Source organism: Dama dama, chromosome 13 (genome assembly GCF_033118175.1).
Source record: "Dama dama isolate Ldn47 chromosome 13, ASM3311817v1, whole genome shotgun sequence".
Lineage (NCBI taxonomy): Eukaryota > Metazoa > Chordata > Mammalia > Artiodactyla > Cervidae > Dama > Dama dama.
In genome coordinates, this window is record NC_083693.1 from 19,562,920 (window position 1) to 19,582,211 (window position 19,292).

The 19,292-nt window shown below is 40.9% G+C and overlaps 1 long non-coding RNA gene across 2 annotated transcripts in view; it reads left to right on the forward strand.

The window, feature by feature from the left end:
* LOC133067745 (uncharacterized) overlaps nt 1–18,546 on the forward strand; it is a 40,385-nt gene extending 21,839 nt beyond the window's left edge. For both annotated transcript variants that reach the window (XR_009695389.1, XR_009695388.1), the window contains exons 2-3: nt 16,771–16,976; nt 17,348–18,546. This is a non-coding gene — a long non-coding RNA (uncharacterized LOC133067745). The remainder of the gene's footprint in view (nt 1–16,770; nt 16,977–17,347) is intronic.
* Nucleotides 18,547–19,292: the final 746 nt, after the last annotated feature.

The window sequence follows — 19,292 nt, forward strand, 5'->3', positions numbered from 1 at the left end:
TCGCTTTTTGAAGTTCTACAGGTTGGATAGTTGTTTAGGTTAAAATGTGATTGGGTTTTGATTGTGAAGTATTATGGAAATCTTAGGATTGGAAAACTTTTTTGTTTTGTTTTGGAAAACATTTGTACCCAAGAATCCAGTGTCCACTTCCTGGAGGACTCTCTTCAGAGGCAACTGATATTTGAGGACATTTCAGTCCCCTTGGATGTCAGCATATATATGTGTATCTTTTATAAAAACCGATCAACAATCAACTGTATTCATTTTGGATTCTTCTGACCCTGGCTGGTCTATCTCAATAATTTACCGTTTTCTGCAGTGTCAGAGCTTCCTGACATCTACAATTAACTCACAAATTAACTTAGAAATGATAGTAAGCGCTCAGCCAAATGATATAGTGGCCACTGGGGACTAGGCCAATTTTCTAGAATAAGGTTAGGACCAAGTTACTCTGTAACAATGCTAAGGTTGGTTGTGTAGGAGTAGTTCTTCAAATGTGAACAGGAATCTAGGTGTGAGGGGGAGATGTTATCAGCCTCTAATTCTGTTGGTTACTCAGCCCTCTGATATTTCTTCATCTATGAAACAGGGATAACTGGTTTTTAAAATGCCATGGAAGCCTTAAATGAAGGCTCCATAATGGAATCAAGAAGTCACGGAACAGTTCCCTTGAAAGGAAGCTTGGAGAACACTGGTCCAACTTCCCACTAAAGACAGACATCTGGAAATGGGCAGATGGGCAGGCAGACACAGAATTTTAGGACTTGTAAACTCAAGTCAGGTCACATAAATATGTGAAGATCTGGGTGAAGCCTGCCAGTTAATCCTGACTGACCACCTAGACAGATGGTGGTCCTTTTTCTGAGGCTGCCACTACTGGGGGCTTCGTCTTTAGAAAGTTTTGTTCCTTCTATGGGAACCAAAGGGCTTCCCAGTTGGTGCAGTGGGAAGAATCTGTCTCCCAACACAGGAGATGCAAGAGATATGGGTTCGATCCCTGGGTCGGGAAGATCCCCTGGGGCAGGAAATGGCAACCTACTCCAGTATTCTTGCCAGGAAAATTCTGTGGACAAAGGAGCCTGGCGGGCTACAGTCCATGAGGTCACAAAGGGTCCACGGGGTTGCAGAGAGTTGGACATGACTGAACACACACAAATGGGAACAAAAACCGTGTCCCTGGAGCGTCTTTCTACAGAGTTGGAGTCTGTCCTCAGAAGCAGTACAGCTGAACCTCATCCCTATAGCATATGGCAGATTTTCAAACCCTTCAAGGTAACTTTCATTCTTCTCCCATCCCCTTGGCTAAATTCCCCAGTTTCCCATATGATATGGACTCAGAGTTTTGTCTTCCTGAGTTGGCCTTAGTTTCTGAGTCTCTTAAGAAGCATCCAGAAACAAAATATTCAGAAGTCTGTGTCCAGTTCTGTGTACCATGCCAAGTGACTTTAATCAGAACCCTGGTCAGGGAGGAATCCCATACTGTGGAGTCAGATCTCAATCATCAAGGAGCGTGTAAGGAGGGATTTATTGCATTTAAGAATGTCTCATGTTTATCCCCATTAAATTGCATTTTGTTTTGGCTTTTTGGTGGCTTTTAAAGTCTGTCCCTCTCATCTTTTGTTCCTTTACAAATTGCATTAGCATGTCTCTCACAGTTTTGTTCAATCATTGATCTGCATATTACAGAAGCCAGTGTTTCTGGGGTTTCTAGGTTCTTTGATGTCACTGGTAATTATGTTGAAAATAGTTAGAAAGTTTATCTCTTCGACTAGCTCATAAGCAGTGGTTAACAGTGGGACCTCTGCAAACTAGATTTGCCAGGATTTAAATCCTGGGTCTGCTGATATACCAGGAGCGTGGCCTTGGGCATGTTGATTTGACTGTGCCTCAGTTTCCTCATCTGTAAAATGGGCAGATAATAATATATGATTGTTTTGATGATTAAATGAGTTAATATATGTAAAGCACTTGGACTAGGTGCTTTTTCAGGTACATAGCATACACTGTTTATTTATTTTATTTACAATGAAAATAAATCAAGACAAAGTTCCTAAAGACAGGGACAGTTTCTCATTGATATCTGTATCTCCAGAGACTAGTACTGTGCCTAGAATATACTTAGGGCTAAATAAATTGGGTATATGGACGAGTGAGTTTCCATAGTGTTCTGGACACTAGATGCAGACAGATAATATAAGCAACGCTATGGTTTCCAAAGCTAACAGATTTTCAGTTCCATTCAGTTCAGTCATGTCTGACTCTTTGCAACCCCATAGACTGCAGCACACCAGGCTTCCCTGTCCATCACCAACTCCTGGAGCTTGCTCAAACTCATGTGCATTGAGTCCGTGATGCCATCCCACCATCTCATGAAATTGTACACTGTTCAACCTCGGGCCATCATCGGACTGGTTATTTTGTTCCTAATTTTTCTAGGAACGATCATCATTGTCACCAGAGTCTTTACTGATTCTAATCTGTCATGTCTCGGAAGCTTTAGCTTTAGCTCAGAAGACCAGAAAAATCAGACACTGAAGTTTACTCTCAACTCAGAAAAAGGGCAAGGGTACTGTTAAGTTTTGCGTGCACCAGTGGGAGAGGGGACACTGTTTTTAGCATGTAAAGTCTATTAACCCAAGAATCCTAATGCTCCTCACTCAGATCTTTGTGTTTAAACTTTTGTAGATTACCCAGCCATAGGGAAACTCATTCCAAAAGACATGCTAAACAATTTAAACGATTGAAACGGCATCCACAGCCACAGTGGAAGTTTCCGCATACTGCGTACCTTTCCATTAACATCCACAATGAAGTGCTAACCTCAGGGTAGGTCTTGATTTAAGTGCATAGCAACATAATGCCCGCCCCTCCTCCCGCCCTCCTCCCCCTTTCAGTTTCCGGGTGTTAAACCAAGTTCTCCTCGGGTTGCAAATTTAAATCGTTCAAAGATACCTTTTACAGGGAGTTCTCTTTGAACTTCTGTCCAGGCTAATTCAAACCCGTTCGGTATTTTCCTCCTTCTCCATTAATACAGTGGAGCTCAAAGAAGCAAATTCACCAGTGTTTTCGCCTTTGTACGTGTTCAATAGGTATCCCCGCAGCAATAACCTGGAGGAGGAGCCGGTCTGCGAGAGCAGGGGCCACTGGTAATAGGATCCGGGGTGGTTGTGTGTGTAAAGTGCTAACACTTTTGACAGCCACCATCCTAAAGGGGTGTAGCGAGTCATTGGGAATTTGTACACAGACTGCCCTATCCATTACGCATCGCGCATATCATACCCATAATCTCCCAAGGCAGAGATGCTATTACACTCAGCGGGCCAAGGGCTGCCCGCGCTTAGATACACACAACTCCCACTGACTCTGTGCTACCGACGAACTTCAATGGGACTTGTCAGCGGCATAAATTTAGCTCAGTACGGTCACCGCCGCAGCGGGCGCAGCCAAACAGAGAGACCAGGCTGTGTGTTAAAAAGGCTGAGGAAGAACAAAAAAAGCTGCCAGTTTTCATAGGGAATCTCATCCCGAGAGCACGAAGCACTGGAGCCTGACACCCGCCACACCACCCTCATCCCGCAACCTGCCGATTCCAGCCTGGAACTTGGAAGCAGCCGAAACAGAGAGGGCATAAAAAAAATAAAATAAAATAAAAAATGGCCTGCTACAGGGCATAAAACTGTGCTTTGCATCCAACCTGATTATGTGAGGGAAAAATTCCCCATAGATGATTCTCGGAACATTTATCAAAATTTCAAGGAACATCTTGGAACAAATGACCCTCTTTAAATAGAGAATATTTAAAACACATACCACAAGGTCACAAAGATGGCCCGCTCTTGAAAGCTGCCGGTCTATTTTGAGTCACACACAGGTGTCGTGGGCCTTGTGGTATATAGTATAGCATTTCTTTTTGGCCCTTTCATAATGTTCTTGCCATGTTATCTAATGTAATTCTCTGAGAGGTCTGTCTTGGCTTTTCAGACAACCCCAAATCATACCTGGTAAGTGATGAGGGTCATTGACCACAAGGCCAGCCTACAGTAAACTCCAGGGTTTAATCTGCATTCTGAGCCCTTGCCACTGCAGACAATGAAGTCTATTCATAATCACAGAAAGTTTGGCTAGCAGGGCCCGGGTGCCAGTCCATGCTTCGCATCACACTAATTGTGTGTCTTGGACGTATCCCTTAGCATCCGTAAGCCCCGGTTTTCTCACCTGTGTAGAGAGTACCAGAAAAGATGTGTGAAACAGCATGAAGCTCCATCAAATGGATGAATCCATGTGTCATACTGTGTGGTACACAGTCATACTGTCTGGGCTTCCCAAGTGGTGCTAGTCATAAGGAACCTGCCTGCCAATGCTGGAGACATAGGAGACGTGGGTTCGATCCCTGAGTCGGGAAGATCCCCTGGAGGAGAGCATGGCAACCCACTCCAGTACTCTTGCCTGGAGAATCCCCATGGACAGAGGAGCCTGGCGGGCTACAGTTCGTGGGGTCACAAAGAGTCGGACACGACCGAAACAGCTTAGCACACAGCACACAGGTACTCAAGAAAAGCCTCCTCCTCCTATTTCTTTTTCCTCTCTTCTTCCCCAAGACAGTCTAAGAAGTTACTGCTCATGCAAACCCAGGTCTATTAAGAAAAATAATGCATTTCAAGAAAATAAATATTACCCCACGAATGATAAATGGTCACATATGTAATAGAGCACATTTAAAGCTATCCTCATCCTTTGATAGTTGTTACAGAACAGATAAGAATAATCTATTCAAAAGGAAAATAAAAAACTAAAGGGTAAGGAAACAAATTAGACATTTACTTAGGTCTGATTAGTGGCTCCTTCCAGTGGTGATTTGAGCTGAGTTTAGGATCCCTGAACTGTTAATGTGCACTGCTGAGAGGTGACCATACTAAGAAGCTGAATGCATAATTCATTCAAAGTTCACATAGATTGTCTTAGTTTGGGAAAGAACAAACTCAGGTGCAATTCCATTAATGCAGCACAACTAGTATGTTTCATGATAACAAGTTTAGGTATAGAAAACTATCTTTCTCCTAGACAAATTTAGTTTCCTTGTCATTTCTTCATTTTTTTTTTCTTTTTGTTTTTTTCAATATGAGGACCCTAGTTCAGAGTAGAATTAATCATGTTAATCATGTGTTAAAAAATTACATCACTCCAAAAGACTTCCATTCACTCTAAAAAAGGTGGTCTTGGTCAGATTTTTATAAGAATGCATTCTTGAATAGGAAGAAGGGCGCTAGGTTAAATTCAAAAAGTATGAGTAATTCAGGAAAAAAATCATACATTTCTTTTTATGTTTTCCGATATAAAAATATTGCTCTACCTTTGTTAAGTAACTCCCATTGGCACATTTAACTCTCTGAAGGCTCTGATGGGAGATGCAATATCATGTTTATTAGAAGAAAGTAACAACTGAAGTTTAATAAGTTTGGAGAGAGCACACGAAACCAACTTTTTTCAATAATCTCTGGTTTGAAGTTTTGTAGTTAGAAGTGTTGAAAGTGAAAAGAAAAATTGAATTTGCACCACGTTCAGGGGATTTGAAGAGCTCGTATGTAAAAATTTGGTAGTGGTGGTGACCATGCAACCAGTTCTATTTGTGTAAGAAAATCAGCAGAAATACAGCAAGCTTTACTCTAAGTATAAGCTGAGGTCGTAAATCAGGCTGTAAATGGAAAATAAGATGGATATACACACATCCAAATATACATGATAAATTCTTTAAATTCTCTTTGTCTCATCAAAGAGAATAGAAAAATAATAATAAAATTAAGCTGCCTTCTGCCTTCCTCCCTTCATTGTAATAGTGGCCTCTTCAATCTGGCTAAACTTTGTGGTTAGTAAATTTTGTTTAACAGAAATTCTTTTTAAAAAACAAGGTCTGTCCCCCGTTCATGCACATTTGCCTCCCTCTGACTGATCCCTGCCGTCCGTCTCAGGCAGGTCAGGTCAAAGCATCACATCAGCCTGCGACGAATGGATTTAGGACATGAAGCATTTCCTCAAAAATAAAATTCCCTGTGAAAACTTTGCTAGACCAACAAACACATCAGAGACGCGTTATGGGAAAGAGTGCCAGAAGTCAAGCTAAAATGAAGGCCGAATCCTTGAGATCAGGGAGAAGGGGAAAAAGGTCAGACAGAGAGAGAAGTGAAAGGAAAAGCAGGGCAGGAGGAGAGAAGGGACCCAAATTAGAACAAGAGGCGATGCTTATTAATAACCTTGCTGACCCACGGGCCCCTGACACAGAATGCATTAAAGTATTGTTGGGACACTCTGCTCCGTCACTCACAGGAGGAGTGTGTGAAATGGTGTTGGAAGCTGCAAACTCTCGACAAGAGCCAAAAAAGCCAGGATAAGGTAAGGGCGTGGACTCACGGGGTTGAGAGGTTCCCTTTCTTCTCCTGCAGCATCCTCTCTGGGCAGCCTACCTCACACCTCCACGCTTCCAGCCAGCTAGGATTTAAAACACACACAGGAAACCATGTTTTTCTTGAATGCAAAAAATAGCACACGTCCTGGAATTCCCTGGCGGGCCAGTGGTTAGAAATCCGCGCTCCTACTGCAGGGGCCCTGGGTGGATCCCTGACTGGGCAACTGAGATCCCACAAGCAGAGCAGTGTGGCCAATTAAAAAAATAAAAATAAAATAGATACACGTTCATCGCAGAGCATTTGAAAATTACAGAAAAGCAAGAAGAAGTCAATAAAAATTCTTCTAGTCCTGCCGCTTGTGTATAATCATTGTCAGTATGTGAATACACATTTTCTCATCTTTTTCCTCTGCTTTCTTGTATGCATATATTCGTATGCTGAAAAAGTACAATTGAGGCCCTGGTGCCATCCACTATTTTGGAATCTGGTTTTCCTATCTGACTAGTCCTAAGAGATCTTTGAGAGGGTTATTAAAACTATTATAAAACACGATTTTTCTGTTGGCATCATAATTCCTTATTTGATGGTAAATTCATTTGACCTCTAGTTAGATATTCATGGAACATTGTAAATTTTTGCATTTTACAATATTTGTGTGCATCTCTGTTCACTCTAGAAATAACTGTGAGTGAGACTCCTTGGTCAAAACCTTTTTGGGGGGGCTATAATTTGCAGAGTTGCCCTCTGAAGTATTTATGCCAGTTTATATTCCCACCTGCCGTGAAAGAGAATCCAGAACTCACAAACGATCATTAATGCTTCACAAACTGAGATAAGAAACTTTGAACCTACTGTGATCCATATTTCCTTGATTATTTGTGATGCTAACTTCGTGTTTATTGGCTGTCTTGTTTTGTGTGCATGTTATTTGCCTGTTGTTTTAATTTCTATGTATTTAAAATTGGAAAAGTTGTATTTAATTTTTTAATGGGGTTAGATCTTTACATGTTAAGATGTAAAAGTTCTTTGCATAGTGCATTTATTAACCCTTACACTCTTGCCCATTGCAAACATTTCTCCATTCTGTCACTCGATTTTTTAAATTGTTAGTGGATTTTTAATGTATATGTTTATCAATTTAAATACATACCTATTTTCATTTAGTCTTTCTTCCTTTGCTTTTGTGCTTAAATAGGCCTTGCACATCTCAGGGTCAGAGAAATATTAACCTGTATTTTCTACTAGTATTTTTTGTGGCTATTGTTATTTAAAAGAAAAAAAAATACTTAAATCTTTCATATATTTGGTCTGTATGATAAGAATCTATTTCCTCACTGATCTAAACATTGCTATTTATTGGACCTATTTCTGTATTTTAGAATCGTATTCATTATCTTTCTGTCTTCATCACTTCTTTTGCCAAAACCCTCCTTTTTTTTTTTAATCACTATTTAAGGATATGCTTTCATATCCAGTGATGCAAGTTTTTTTTTTTTTCTTCCTCTTTACAATTAGTTTTCTGGGTTATGCCTCCCTGTTTGTTATCCCATAAGAACTCATCAAGTTCAAAATGTAAGAGGAGACAACTGATACATCAGTGTGTGAGGATTTGAAGTCTTTAATACTGAGTTTTCTCATTTAGAAGTAAAGTATGCCTTCTCATTTTTTTTTTCATGTGAACTATTGTTAAAGTTGTAGTTTCTTCATGTATTTTTCAATGTGCATGGTGTCAAATTTTTTCACTGCTATTGTGAATACAATTTCTCTGCTAAATCCTGTAACTGTTTTCTGAGGAAAATGACTTACTTATGCATTTTTATTTTGTATTTTCCTACTTTACTGGTTTCTTATTCAAAAGAATTTGCCAATGGATTCTTCTGAGCCATCTAAGTAACTATTATCATCTGCAGATAATAATTTTGTCCCTTTCCTTCAAATTATATAATTCCTTCATTTTCCCAATCTTTTTACAAAAGAGTCAACTTCCACAGTATTTAAATTATTCTTTATTCAGAATGCCTACAGTATTTTACTACCATGTATGATGGCCTGAATATAACGTATTTTGGAAGGGCTCTGGCTTTTAGAATGTGTTCAAGGCTTCAAGTTTCGATCTCCCTTCCTGAAGCTTCTGTCCACTGGTCTCACTCTATATCTCCCAGCCCTCTCTGCTCAGTACCGAAAAAGTTTTACACAAGTCTTAATACACAAGTGTTTTATCTCTATATAGACAATCTCATCACTTACCTACCTAGTCTAAACACCCACATTTCACTGTGGAAAAGTTCATCTTCAATTCTCAGACCAATACATCTAAACCACTGTTGTTTTACTTAGCGCCTCCCATGAAACTGCCAGGCTATTTTCTGCCAACTTAGAAGTTACGGTCTTGTGTAAGGTTTTTTTTTTTTTTTTTTTTAAGTTTGCATTTAAAGAAAATGCTAAACTATTTTCTTACATAGAAATTATCATTTCATTTGAATTTGCTGACTTTTTGCCAGTGAAGAGTAAAAATAACCTGGATTTTGCATATGCCATGCAAAAAGGCTTGGCTCCTTGGGTTCCACTGGTTAGAACAATGTGTAAAAATAAGAGTGAGGAAAGGAGGAAGAGTGATAGTTCCGGATCTTGCCTGGGGTTACGTATGGGGAGCACTAAGGGTGAGTCCCTGTAAGGTGGGAATGGAGCTGGTCTCTGAATCACCTGAGACTTCATTTCTTCAACTCTAATTTTGGGCCATCAACTGCCTTGCAAGCGAATACGGGAATGAGAGACAACATGTATAAGGCGTTTTGGAGGACGCTTGGCAACTAGTGGGCAGTTACTGAGACAAACTGTTGGCTTCTGGCTAGGTTTGAAGTGGAGGATTTGGGCCACATTATAGGTAACAAAATGGGAAGAAGATACCCTTCTTTGCTATAAATTTCTACATAGTTAACCCCAAGTCCACTCAAGGACTTTAGGATTTAGCAAACAGTCAGTGCTTACCTGGGAGTGCCATCCTTAAGCCCTGCCTGCCCACCACCACCTCCCAAGGAGACAGACACTGTTACGCGTTTCTTCTCTGCTGTCTGGCGTGGTCTTTGCCATGAATGCCAAATATCACCGGAATCACGCTTTCATCCCACCTCGATGAACCTGGGGCTCCAAATGTTTAGATTTCCTCTTCCACTAAGGGGGACCAGAAGGGCTCCTCGTTTTGATAATACAGTAGATAGCCCTTGTGGCCATGTGCCTGGCATTTAAGGACTTCCTTGTCAGCACACCTTCGCTTTTCCAATTTGTTAGCCTAGAGAACATGCTTATGAGTATCAAACTTAAGCCTTGCCAAGGCAGAGTGAAAACTTTCTTCTATCTTTCCCTAAGTGAAGCTAGAGATCTGATTTTTTTTTTTTTAACGTGGTGGGAGGTTTCTGTATTATTTTTGTTTAAAATCAATTTCCTTTACTCCATATTCTTTTCCTGTTGTTTATTTTATCTGTCCCTCTCTCCCAGAGGAGCAGCATTAAGGCCCCCATTTGGTTTTTATTAGTGTAATCAGTTAATAGCTGTTCTATAATGCTTTACTTATTGTGTTAATTTTCTGTACTTATGTCCAGAGGCAGCTTCCTGGAAGACCACATTTAAAAAAATAGAAGATCTAACTTACTTCTTCTTTAATGGGTCCAGTAGCCATTTATAGTTTCAGCTAAGGTTACTGAATACTGTTGATTTACAAGGTCGTTGAAAAGATATATAAACTGCAGCTACTATTTTAAATATATCTATAGGAAGCCTTAAAAACCCACTAGTTTGGTAAAGGTACAGACACTAACCTCAGTGTCTCTGTCTCTATGATTCCACTTCTCTGCCTTTGTCTTGAAAAAGTCAGAGCTCTGGGTATATAGTGTTCTGTGTACTTGTCAGTTTCCATGTTTTAGCCCAGTGCTTGGTGGGACCCAAGACCTGGGAATGGAGATTCTATTCATTCTCTGCTCCTCTTTCCTGAGACTCCTCCAATCTCTGTCCCTTGGGGCCCATGTGTTTACTGTGCCGGTCACTGCATGCTAAACTCTGGATCCCAGGACTACTGTCTGATTGTTGGGGATTTTAATGGAGTGTACCTTACATGAACTTTAGTATTCATGGGACTAGTTCTCAAATTAAAACACAAGCTTTAAAGTGGAGTGCAGGGACAAACTAACTTACCTGAAGGATGACAGAGGAGATATGGGTAATCCACGTGACAGGCTGGGCTCCCGTGTTAGGCTGCAGTCGGAATTAGGTGGAGGCATGGAAGTGAACACAGGTCAGTGATCAGCATCGTTGGTTCTGGATCTGCCTCTGGGGTGGAATTAGCTTTTACAGTTTTTAAGGGGCCTCGATTTCCTCCTCTGTAAAACAAAAGTTGGGAAGAAAGTTCTAAGGTTCCTCCACTTACACTCTAGGCAACGTCCAGTCAGTGATCTGACTGGGCATCAACTCAGGGAGGATGGATTATCAACAGGCGATTGGATCAGTATTAGACTGCTTCCCATTCATTGCTGAGTCTCTGTCTTTGATGGGCAAGCTCTTGGCACAAAACGGAGCCCATCCACACTTTTATCGTACGTTAGTTTTTATTGTGAGGCCAAAGTAAATTTCTATTTGAGACATGGTTCCTACAGTACTATGACTGTGAGTTGCAGAGGGGAACACTCTAAGGAAGTCTAAGTGCTAACCGTGTGACCAGGGGAAGTCAGCTCCTTTCTCTCAGTCTCTTCTCCTTCATCTGTCACATAACGTGTTTGGAGATGAGTCAGCAAAGAAGCTTCAACTAAGAGAGTCAGTGACCTTGTAAGAATTGCCTGTTGTGTTAAACAAGTGCAAAGGGTTAGATGTGCCCCAGCATCTGGTACCCACAGCCGGCAGAGCATGCTACCCGTGATTCAGTGCTCCCTGAGAAGCTGTACATCGCTAGAGGACAGGCTGAGGAAGAGAGGATGGAAAGGGGATCTGTAGGCAAAGGGTTGACTGGGAATTCTAAACAAACAAGGAAATGACACCTCCCGTAATTGCCTGTTTTTGAGCTGCAGAATGTATCAAATACTGTTTTTAAATCAGTACAGTGCTGGCTCTTAGCACCACGCCCCACCGGTTTTGTCTGTCTCTGTATCATGCAGGTGATGGTGATGTTTGAGGACTTTAGGCAACCCAGCAAAGTCAAAGCAAATTCAAAAGAAAGAGGGGAAAATCCATATACATTTCAATGGAAGTACTTTAAGGCATTTCAAGTAGGAGTCTGAAAAATAATTACAAAGTTTAAAAAGAAGAATCTTAACTTTGATCTGATTTTCTTCTGTAAAGCAATTAAGCACATCATTTTTCAAATGTGAAACTGAAAAAATTCTAGTGGTTGGACCCAAATGCTTTCATTTGTGTCTTGGGATTTCTATAATTCCCCCCTCTCCCCACCAAAAGTTAAAAAAGTTATTGAGGTGATTTTCTAGAGGGATTAATACATAAAGCATTTGCTGGTCAGCTCTCATAAAAAACTATAGCAGCAATTGACTAGCTAGATTCAAATCATGCAAGCGTCCAGTTAACTGCACCAAACTAAGAAATCTGTAAAGTTAATTTGATGGAGATGAACTGTCAAGGTACAATTGGAATATTCCCTTCCAATCATTGTTGGGGTTTTAATGGGAAGACACTCAACATGGACTTTAGAAATCCTGGCAGTAGTCCTCAAATTCAAAGAGAGCTTCAAAGCAGAACGTAGGGACAAACTAACTTAATTAAAAGATAACAAGGGAGCTAAATACAAAAAAGGAATGTGATAGATTGAGCCCAATGTTAGGTTATTTCTTCTCAAAACTTTAAACCCTAAATCCTCCATGAAAAGTGAAAGTGAAAGTTGCTCAGTGGTGTCTGACTCTTTGCGACTGTATACTCAATGGAATTCTCCAGGTCAGAAGACTGGAGTGGGTAGCCTTTCCCTTCTCCAGGGGATCTTCCCAACCCAAGGATTGAGCTCAGGTTTCCTGCATTGCAGGCAGATTCTTTACCAGCTGAGCACCAGGGAAGCCCAAGGATACTGGAGTGGGGAGCCTATCCCTTCTCCAGGGGATCTTCCTGACCCAGGAATCTGACCAGGGTTTCCTGTATTGCAGGTGAATTCTTTACCAGCCGAGCCACCAGGGAAGCCCGCCGTAGTTCCTGTATATAAATGCCAGACTGTCAGTTCCTTGATGGCAGATAAAAGGTCCTGTTCTCTTTTTGGTTCCTACCCAGGCTTCCCTTGTATCTCAGCTGGTAAAGAATCCACCTGCAATGTGGGAGACCTACGCTCGATCCCTGGGTTGGGAAGATCCCCTGGAGAAGGGATAGGCTACCCCCTCCAGTATTCTGGCCTGGAGAATTCCATCGACTGTACAGTGCATGGGGTGTCAAAGAGTCGGACTGAGCGACTTTCACTTTCACCCAGCATGTAGTTCTTCGCACATAATATATTCCTGTTAAATGTTTATGAAATAGTGGAATAAAAACACTGTGTTAAAATTAAAAAGGTGTGGCATATTTCCCCCCCAGTAACTAGATGTATTGACCACTTGTGACCCACTAGGAATCCGAGCAGAGTTGGCCTCTAGGTTGTTTGGCCAGTGCTTGCCTAACCTTCAGAAAGGGAGAAACTTCAGCTTCACACAGCAGTGTGGGTTTCTGGACTCTTGTGACACCTGAGACGTGGCAGGCTTTGGGCCACAGCTGCACGTGGTGACACTTAGCTGAGGCGCGGGAGCAGCTGCCCCCATTACTCAGGGTTCCTTCCAAGTTGCCACCATTCCCTAGCATATGACTCCAGGCCAATTTCACTTTTCTATTTACCAGCCTGGTCCACGGGACAGGCTCTCGGATCAGGAGGGAATTTTTGGTCTGCTTTGCATCAATGCTAGTTTCAAATGGAGTTAAAGATCTGAGTGTGGGCTTAACTGTTTTCTTGAGGTCCATGAAAAGAGAAGGCGCGCTTCTAGGTACTAGGCTTGGAGGGTTGGTCTTTCCTACGTTCATTGCTATGACTTCTCTGTGCTCCAGGGGCATTAGAGTGGTCTTGGAGTTCTGGATAATCCTCATGGTATCGGATAGGAGTCCACTGGGGCTCTAGTTTGTCAAAGCATATTAAAATGCAACATCCTCACATCATCAAAAAGCGCACAGCAGTCCATCTGTCTATGCCTTTCCTTTTGATATTACGTTTGTGTGGGAACTTTTCAAAATTACATCTGTTCTGTTATAGTGAATCAAAATGGGGAAAGAATGGAGAGTAAGTCAGAATAATGCCCATTGGTGAAAGTCCAATAATTGAAATCATTATTGCTCAAGATACCATTACTTTAATCAGCCCTATCATAAATCAATGCTTTTCACAAATGAAGGTTTAAAGTAAAGTGCTATTAAGTCAGGCCTCTTAAAAGGCATGATGCAATTGGGAAGCTCTGGAAAATGGCTAAAAAAGTGGTTTCCGAATGGATCCACTGGTTTGAGCATTTTATCTTCCACTTAATTAAAAAAAATATTACCTGGTCCTTTCTTAGAAATTACATATTGGAGGTCTGTAATGGCCAAGCCTTTAACCCATTAAAAAAATTTACTCCCAGGAACAGTTCATATTTGACATGTAATTGATTTTTCTTGGAGAGGAAAATATGTTTCTCTCCTTCCTTTCTTGATTGACTTTTCAAAACTCGCCTTGTGAGCTGTAAAGAGGGAGAGGAGTAATTGATTTTCAAAAACTCAAGTGCACATACACATGTACTCACATATGCATGTGGACACACGTGTGTATGGACATAAAGCGAAGTTGCTCAGTCATGTGTGACTCTTTGTGATCCCATGGACTGTAGCCTACCAGGCTCCACTGTCCGTGGAATTTTCCAGGCAAGAGTATTGGGGTAAGTTGCCATTTCCTTCTCCAGGGGATCTTCCCGACCCAGGGATCAAACCCAGGTCTCCGGCACTGCAGGCAGACGCTTTACCCTCTGAGCCACCAGGGGAGCCCGTGGACATAAAGATCTCCCCTAAAGTGGGAGCTGACACTTTCCTGATATAACTCTGCAAGGCCGGTGTTGCTGTCTCCATTTAACAGAGTAGAAACAAAGGCTCAGAGAGGTTCATTGCTTGAGAAGGATCACACAGGTAGTATTGATGGGAGGCTGAGTCTTTATCCCTTCTACCATGTTGCTTGCGTTTGGGTGCACTTCATACTCAGGTGTGCCGGCGTCCATGCCAGTGATCCCACCTTTGGAATCACTAATCCTTTTAGCTGTTTACCCACACCAGATTCTGGAATTTAACAAATAATGTTACACCATCTATAAACGTCAAAAGAGCCCAACTCTGATTTGTAGTTTTTCTGTGAATGTTGCATTGTGAGTGAGCCAGGAGATGCTGCTGAACTAACCTCCTAAGTGATAGCGTCTTAAAAGAGATTTCTTGTTGAAGAGTTTGGTGTGGATGAGCAGGGAGGTCAGATGTTTTCTTGTTAGAACAATGCCCACACAGATTTCAAGTGAAACTTGGGGCTCCTCAAGATTTGTTTAAAGAGAAACAGGGTGTCAGCAGGGCACTGATGTGGAAAGGGAAGAAGAAGTCTCTATTTGGTCCCCTTGAGTTAGAAAAGTTCCATTTCGACGTTGTCAGTCCCTCAGCTCTCACATGCAGTAACTCGCCACCAAAGGCCAAAGTAGTCTCTTTCTTTTCTTGCCTCTCTTCCCACAAACCCAGCTATTATGTAGTCTCTAGCAAAGCTGCACAAACCAACTGTTCCTCCTCAGATTATCCCTTTCAAGGCTCAGGTGATATGCCTCCTTGGATTACACCTTCCAGGTTTTGTGGTCAGATGGGGGCTGTGCCACTGTCCAGTATGCCACCTTGCAAGAAAATATTTACATATGAGTCTCACCAGGTCTCATTTCCTCTGGGAATGGTCCTGCGTGTAGTGCCTTCCTGCTAGTGGCGACAGCTGAATCGCTGGTTTTCATGGGACCACTGGACAGCTGGCAGGAAAATCAGGAAACTGCGCCTTCCCCTATGTGACTTTGCTCAGCCTAAAAACTACAAGGTGTGTGACTGTGGGCTGAAAAGTTCCTGAGAGGTTATATGCAACACTTTGAGAAAACACTTGGAAGGAAACTCGCTGCTGTTGAAGCAATGGAAATTTGTACCATTCACAGAATATTTATTTTCCGAGATCTGGAAACACTAGAGCTTGCTTGTACAGAGTCTTTTCATTATTATTTTTTTTTTTTTCATTTTTGTTACTGATAAATAGTAATTCCCATTGTTCACCAAAGAGTTGTGAAACTGACACTTCTATATGGCTGAGATGGGGGTATATTTGCAAAACCCCATTTGGAAACTCAATTGATCATATGTGTCAAGAGCCACTGGCTTTTTAAATAGCCCTTGACTAGATAATTTTACTTCTGGGAGTCTGTTCTCAGTACCAAAAAAATAATGCTTGAAGATGTTCATCAAAGTATTGCTTACAATAGTTAGAACCTAATATAAACCTACCAATATGGGAAATGGAAGTATAAAATATTTTCTTTATATTTACTGTTATGCAGCTGATATAATAATATTGAAATAGGATATGCATTCTTAATGATTACAAATAGGTAGGCAAAATATCCACAGTTATAAAGTAGATGAAATTTATTGTCTGCTTAATATATGATAGGCAATGTGGCAAATGCTTTATAGTCATGTCTCCTTTATCTGTTCATCAGATTAAGCCAAATATATTATAGCTCCAATTTGCAGATGAGGAAAGAGAGTCATAGAAATTGGTTTATCTGAAGTAACATTCTAGGGTGAAATTTGAACCCCATCCTAGTTGACAGCAGACCTTCCACAACATATAATTCCTTGTGCTATGCGATTAATTTCAGGTAAAAAACAAACATGAGCCACCAAAAATAGAGGAAAAAACACCTCAAATCAAAAACAACCCAACAGCAATAAACAAAAATCTGACAAGCCCTATTCTTAATGGTAATCACATGAAAAAGTAAGTAGGAAAACCTGAACCAGGAGAAAACAGCCAAACTTGAAAAGACTCATCCTGCACTAAATAAAATGACAGATAGCTGTCTAAAACAACCCTTAAATGTTTAAGGTTTTCCTCTGGGTGGGAATTAGATCTCATCTGTCTGATTTTCTACTAAGAAAATCTAAGTATTAATGATTGAATGTAAGGAAGCAAATCTTATGAGAGCAACTTTTGTACACAGATGGAAAAGATTGTGTCCAAAGTGACTTGAGAATTTTCTTGTAGGGTGGGTCCTTGTGTGAGAACATATTTGAAAACACTAATGATAACTACAGTCCATCTCTGATTCTCTCTCTCCAGAAAAAAACCACTAATATAGTTGTTTCTCCGTCTCCATCTGGGATAGTTTCCTGGATTTCTGAGGATACCAAAATCTGCAGATGCTCAAACCCCGTATGTAAGATGATGTAGTACAATTAGCCTTCCATCGCAGTGGGTACCAAATCCACAGATTCATCTAACTGTGGATCAAATTTTGATTGAGTGAACACACAGATGAGGAATCCGTGAGTAACAAGATCCCATTGTATTGCCATATATACATTTTATTGTATATCTATCTACTCTTATTTAGAGATCTTTGAAACCTTTTGGGTTCATTTCTGGTTTGAGGATTTAAATTAAAATTACCCTTTACGTTTTGGCTTGCAGAATGTTCTTTGTCCCGCAATATGGGAGGTATTCTTTCTTAAATCATTCAAACACTGATACCGTTTCTTCAGAGTCTTGTCTACACCTGCATAGCTAAGATTTGTAAAGTAAGTTAGTATAATGAATAATTTAGTTTTGATGTTTTCTTTAATGTGATCACATGTTATTAAGGAGACTTGTATTCCAATGCATGGCTGACAACTGCCTTTTTGGTTTTCCATGTTAGGATGAAGAAAAAACGGAGAATATGGATTTTAAGGGGATTCCCAAATGGCACTAGTGGTAAAGAACCCGCTTGCCATTGCAGAAGATGTCAGAGACACGAGTTCGACTTCTGGGTTGGGAAGATCCTGGAGGAGGTCATGGCAACCCACTCCAAGGTTCTTGCCTGGAGAAACCCATGGCAGGCAAATCTGTAGGGCTGCAAAGAGTTGGACACTACTGGAGCGACTTAGAGCACTCGCATGCATGCATTATAAGAATTAAAGGAAGTGCCTGGCAGTGTAACTGATTCTCTAACAAAGAGAAAAGCTTCACAATATGAGTGGACTGCGTTATGAACAGCTTTCCTCCCACGTCTGCAAAAATGCACTTTCATTAAACACATATGTGTTAAGTGCACACGCAGAAGGCGTAGTGTTAGATGGCTGTGAAAGATGGATGGATGATGCCATTTTCCCAGGACTCCTGCTGAGGTTTGGAATTGCACAGGTAGCCTCCTAGAGCTGTTGGCTATGCCACTAATAGGATTACAGCTAGAGTATGATTTCATTTTCTGAGATAGTTTCATCATCAAAAAGAAGAAAGTTATTTTTACCTTTTCTGTTTTCTGAAGTTGAAAATTTTTCAGGTACAAATCCCCTCCAAATTTATGTGTTTTCTCTACCTTCTATTCAGGACTGTATAACAAAAATACAGAAATAACCATGGTAAGAGGTCATTGGTCTGACTTCTGCAGAAACTTCCCCTGGGCAGTGGTCTCTACCCCTGTTACAGAAGACTGCAAAAATACCAGCCATTGTGCATCTGGCCAATTATGCAATGCTCTATCACAAGGGGAAATTCCTTCCTCACCCCAGCTGGTGAGCAGTTATGCCCTGGAGCCCAGGACGGACATGCCTTGTAACTTTTTAACCTAGTTAGTGTAACTGCCAATATTATTCCTATTCATATAAATGTCTAATCCTTTCTTGAATCTTGCTAGACTATTTGCCTCAATAATATCCTGCGGCAGTGAATTCCACAGGTAGATTATATGCTGTTTTAAAAAAGTGTTTCCTTTTATTCATTTTAAATTTGTTACCTTTTAATATCACAAGATGGCCCTTGTTCTTGCATTAAGTGGTACAGTGTACAGGCATTTCAAATTGAGCTTTAATTCTTCCAGGTCCTTTCTCCGCCATTATTAAAATCCTGTCTTCTTCATATACTTTCTATTTAGATGTGTAATATTGATTAAATTTTACGCCCCCTCGGACTGGGGCTGAGGCAAACAGTCTCATACTGCTTTGGACACATAGTAGGCACTGGAAAAAGTGCTCTGTGATTTTCAGTGTCATTTATTGCACAGATATTTTTAAGCACCTATTCTGGGCAGGAACTGTTTTAAGTGTTGGAGAGACAGCTTTGAATAAGAGAAGGTCCTTGCTCTGAACGACCTCATTTTCTAGAGAGAGAGAAGACAAGTAGTAAAACAGTGGATAAAGATAGAATCTACATCATTTCCGATGTCTTACACATTCTGGGAAAATTAGACAGTTGTCACTAGGAAAGGATGCCAGGGGCCACTTGAGGTTGTCTGGCCAAATATCCACCTGCAGAGGGGACATTTGAGATTGACCATCAAGGAATCATCTATGTGATATCCCCACGTAGGTTAATTTCAGCTCCTAGATCAAGGCCTGGCTCTAGTTGAGATTCAGTTGTGGCTGAGTGAAAAAATGAATCAAGACTAAGAAGGGAAATCTTAGTTACAGAAATCATCAGTGTATTACTAACAGACCCAGGAGGAACATTTCTTGAATCTCTGGGTTCAGTAACTCCAAAGACTATTAGAGTAGAAGGAACAGGGGATTTAATCAGATAGACTCAGCTTTTAAGACCTCTCCATGTCCCTAAATAGCCAACTGTATGACTTTGGCCAAGTCGCTGAATTTCTCTCATTCACCGTG